Consider the following 5,615-nt stretch of genomic DNA (forward strand, 5'->3'; position numbering starts at 1 on the left):
CAAAGATGGCTCCAAAAATGCTTACACTGCAAGCGGTCTAGTGACTAGGTCTATTTGATCTTACCTATGTACCCCAGTTCATTAAATTTTTGAAAAGAAATCTTTATTACTATTACTGGTAAGAAAGTTACAAAATATTAAAAACATTAGAAGCAATAATAAAATGAAGAAAAAAAAGTGAATATTCACAGTTATTGCAAATTTCTGCTGTGTCAACATCTAAGGTCATTTTGATGTATATTCAAAATATAGTGATAGTGTGGGCTTGGGGGTAAAGGAAGTACTATATGACATGGAAGGACATATGGCACTATGGTAAGTATATTAGTAAAAAGAGTTAGGAATGATTAATGATATGGGTCACATTACAGGTTGAACAGTACTAGAGGCTATATGGTGGTGAAAAGAGTAGAGAAGGGAGATGATGGGGTACATTATAAGGTAATGGTTTTTAGAAGGGAAAAGAGTTAAGGAAGAAAGGAGCATTATGATAAAGTATTGTGGCAAAAATGGCAAAAATGGCAATTAGCATGAGTGGACAGAACAAGGGGATGAAGAAAAGGAAAAGGAAAGTAGGAGAAGAAAAGACCATGCAAAATTTAAACTGAGGCGAGGGCTGAGGACTAAGGTAGGGGTGATCCTCTACATTACACCTCAGTCCCCATCTCCTAAGCTCTCCCATGACAACAACAAACAAGGGACTGGGGGGGGGGGGTAAATAGGTAAGGTCAAGTAGTCCTACTAAGTAATTCCTTGACAACTACGCATTTATAGACGACCACAGTGGACAGTGCATATAACCAACACCAATGTTTTATCTCGAGTTAGATATAACATTTGTTGTAACTGATACAGACATACCTATCAATGTGTGTCTGTAATATTTCTTTTTGTGTATGAACAGACTGAGATCATCATCTCAACCTTTATAATTATTTCCTCCTCATAAACTTTTTTTCCAAGCTCAACCAAAACTTGGAGAATGTATCAATAACCTAAATGATGGTTACCTGTATATCCATTCCCAGTTTTGCTTGTCTCATGGTTGTAATTTTTGGTGTCAATTGTTTATGATATAAAAAAATTACCAATGTTGGAGACTTTGTGGTTTTCAACACTTCTGCTTTCATTTCTAAAACAACTTCCAAAATACGTGTTTACTATTTGTGTTTGTCATGGGAGTTCCATTTTTGGAACATCAGTGAAATAAAAAACTCTCTAGAATTAAAGCAAATGCTTTATATTTTTTTTAAATTTCACTTCTGTCTTTTATGCCTGACACATTTTTCTTTGGACAGTACTTAGGATTTGCAGTCAAGGAACACTAGGGAAACATTTTCATGTTTTCTTTTTCCATTATACAAAATGATCAGGATAAGACCTTACATAAAATATGATTTGGTTTGAGTAGACAAAAGTCTACAAAATAACATCTGTATTTTGATACAAGCATCAAAAAAAGTACAACAGTATTTCTACCAGAGGTGGATCAAGTTTTTTCCTTTCTAAGAACCTAGATTTATGACTTAAAAACTTTCTGCGAAATTTTCAAGGGGTAACCTACAAACTCAGTTTTTACAATATTTAAAAAACATGAAACCAGAAATTTAATATCTAATTTCATATGGGCTGCAATTTCTTATTAAAAGTCTTTTTTTTGCATTTCAGTCGAGGGAACTCTACAATATGTATACATAAATGAAACAGGAAAACGTAGTCTCTTTTTGTCAACCCATTACTTGAAATTCTGGGACATTTATACACAAACTAAATGTCAAAGAAATCAAATCAGCAAAATGAAACACTTCACATCTAAGAATTTAATTTCCTTTGGTGTTTGAGCATTCTATTTAGCACTTAGAGGCTACCTGCAAATTCACTTTAATTACTCCAAAATGGTTAGTCTACAAGAATTGATGATAAACAATCTACAAACTCAAAATAAACACTTATCTGATCAGAGAAAACATAAGCAAAGGACATTCCCATTCAACGGTGCATTCTATAAGGAGACTTACTTGAGCTTAGACCTTTTCCATAAAATATTTCAGCTTTTAAATAATTTGTTTCATGAAATGGTTAGTTTGAATAAATAGTATATAAAAAATTTCTGTCAGTTTAATTTAAATCTTTCAACAGATCATAAATGACTATATATCACAGTCTGCTGGCAGCTCTGCTTTGACTGCCCTGGGAATTTAAATATTATATACAAGCATTCTCTATCAAGTCATTCTTAACATTCAAGCAATTAACTTACAAGTGTTTAAATTTCCTGTGAAAATTCTGCAAAGCATTTTAAACCCTCAAAAAATTTCTGGGAATGGTTCTGATACTTTTTCCACCTCTAATTTCTACATAATAATATATGGTAATAATTTACAATACCAAATATTTTACTCTCTTTAAATAACACAATAAAGTCATCTGTCAATAGTCTTAGCATAGGTTGCACATAATCACTTTTTCAAAGTCACACATGCTAGTCTTGGTATAACTAAGAACTATTCAACTAATTCCCCCACACGATTTCCCCCCCTAAAAAAAATCACATACTGCATCTATAGTTCTTTCAATACAATACAATAATAATGACTTGTATATTCTATACTGTACATTTTTCACAACAAAAGCCCTTGGAAACAAGAGAACTTCACATTTTGAGATTCTATTTCGACAACAGCTGCTTCTGCCTCCCCAGGGGGGAAGGACTAAATTGATCAAGTGTTTTGTATATCAATTTTTTTTTCCTTTTTTTTCTTTTTTAATAAAAACACCTTATCAATCAAATTTATTGACTCTGGTTACCCCATATCTGATGCTTCATTTTAGTGTGCCTGACAACCGAGTGTTTGGTGCTGGCTCTGAAGTCACAGAGCGAACAAAAGTATGGCTTCTCCCCAGTATGAATACGCAGGTGCCGCAGCCACTTGCTCTCATACTGGTCCACGCGGGGGCAATACGGGCAGCGGTAGGACCAGCTTGTTCAGCTGCAGCACCCTATAATGGAACAAACTGAATCAGATGCGTCGTTATTTTCATTCAAGGATATCATTCAAATGTTAAAATGCTCTGAACTCAAATCTATTCTTCAAATTCTAAGAAAAATCATATGGCAGGGATCTACTGTACTTGTTAAATATCTCTTAAGTACATTATATCAGCTTTTTAAAAATCTGGAACTATAAAAGCAAGACACGCAACTGTTTCATATTTGTTCAATTAAACCCTTTCCTTTATATATTAAAAAAAAAAAAAAAAAGCTGGGCACACACACCATTTCCTACCAATTACCAAGATTCCACATCTAAGAATCACTTTTTTCCAGAATGTCTGCTAAAATTACAACTGACCTCTTTTTTGCCCTTTGTAGGTTACCTACTTTCTATACTCTGTATATGTGTAAACATAAAAATCCATAATGAATATAGGTGTCTGGTAAAACTCACAGAAGCCAAAAGCATGCATGCAGATATCCCACACAAACTATGAAAAGACAGACAGACAGACAGACAGACAGACAGACAGACAGACAGACCAACACACAGACAGACACTCACACACACACACACACACTCACACACAGACACTCCCTCACTCACTCACTCACTCAAATCACTTTACTCCACACACACACACACACACACACACACACACACACACACACACACACACACCCCACACACACACAACACACACACACAACACTCACTCACTCACTCACTCACTCACTCACTCATCACTCACTCACTCACACTCACTCACTCACTCACTCACTCACACACACACTCACTCACTCACACTCTCTCTCTTTGTATGTGTGCTAAAGCAACACTGTTTATCTGTTACCAGTGATTTGGAGAGCTACTTTTAACATCCTTATTTTACTTAACATCCTAAAAAATAAATACATATTTATAAAATCTTCATGCCCTATACAAACCATGAAAAAGTCTAACATGACATATTTTTAATTATCATATATGTGTCAGTATACAGTATATACAGGAATTTCTCCCTTTCCGTTTATATATATATAATATATAATATATATATATATATATTATATATAATATAATATAAAATATATTATATATATAATATATATATATATATATATATATATATATGTCTTTATATCATATATTATTTATACATATATAACATATAAAATACATATATATATATAATATATTCCATAATATACCATATATAAAGATATATAATATATCTATATATACATAAAATATTATATACTATATATATGTTAATATATATTTATTATATATATATATATATATATCTATATATATATATATATATATATATATATATAGATATATATATATATATATATATATATAAACGGAAAGGGAGAAAATTCCTGTATATACTGTATACTGACACATATATGATAATTAAAAATATGTCATGTTAGACTTTTTCATGGTTTGTATATGGCATGAAGATTTTATAAATATGTATTTATTGTTTAGGATGTTAAGTAAAATAAGGATGTTAAAAGTAGCTCTCCAAATCACTGGTAACAGATAAACAGTGTTGCTTTAGCACCACATACAAAGAGAGAGAGTGTGAGTGAGTGAGTGTGTGTGTGAGTGAGTGAGGTGAGTGAGTGTGAGTGAGTGAGTGAGTGAGTGAGTGAGTGAGTGAGTGAGTGAGTGAGTGAGTGAGTGTGTGTTAGTGTGAGTGAGTGAGTGTGTGTTAGTGTGAGTGAGTGAGTGTGTGGGTGTGAAGTGAGTGAGTGAGTGAGAGTGTCTGTGTGTGGGGTGTGTTGTGTGTGTGATGTGTGTGTTGCTGTTGTCTGTCTGTCTGTCTGTCTGTCTGTCTGTCTGTCTGTCTGTCTGTCTTTTCATATTTTTGTGTGTGGATATCTGCATGCATGCATTTGCTTCTGTGAGTTTTACCAGACACCTATATTCATTATGGATTTTTATGTTTACACATATACAGAGATAAGTAGTAGGTAACCTACAAAGGGCAGAAAAGAGTCAGTTGTAATCTTAGCAGACATTCTGGAAAAAAGTGATTCTTAGATGTGGAACTCTGGTAATTGGTAGGAAATGGTGTGTGTGCCCAGCTTTTTTTTTTTTTTTTTTTAATATATAAAGGAAATGGTTTAATTGAACAAATATGAAACAGTTGCGGTCTTGCTTTTTAGTTCCAGATTTTAAAAAGCTGATATTAATGTACTTAGAGATATTTAACAAGTACAGTAGATCCCTGCCATATGATTTTTCTTAGAATTTAAGAATAGATTTGAGTCAGAGCATTTAACTTTGAATGATATCCTTGAATGAAAATAACGACGCATCTGATTCAGTTTGTTCCATTATAGGGTGCTGCGCTGAACAAGCTGGCCCTACGCTGCCTATTGCCCCCGCGTGGACCAGTATAGAGCAGTGCTGCGGCACCTGCGATCATATGGGGAAGCCATATTTTGTTCGCTCTGTGACTTAGAGCCAGCACAAACCGGTGTCGGCACACTAAAATAGCATCAATAGGGACAACTGGTGTATAAATTACAATTACCCCTGGGGCGAAGCCATCTTTTTGTTCAGGGTTTTTTAAAAGTACAGTATAGAATATACAGAAAA

Source organism: Penaeus monodon, unplaced genomic scaffold (assembly GCF_015228065.2).
Source record: "Penaeus monodon isolate SGIC_2016 unplaced genomic scaffold, NSTDA_Pmon_1 PmonScaffold_12440, whole genome shotgun sequence".
NCBI classification, from domain to species: Eukaryota; Metazoa; Arthropoda; class Malacostraca; order Decapoda; family Penaeidae; genus Penaeus; species Penaeus monodon.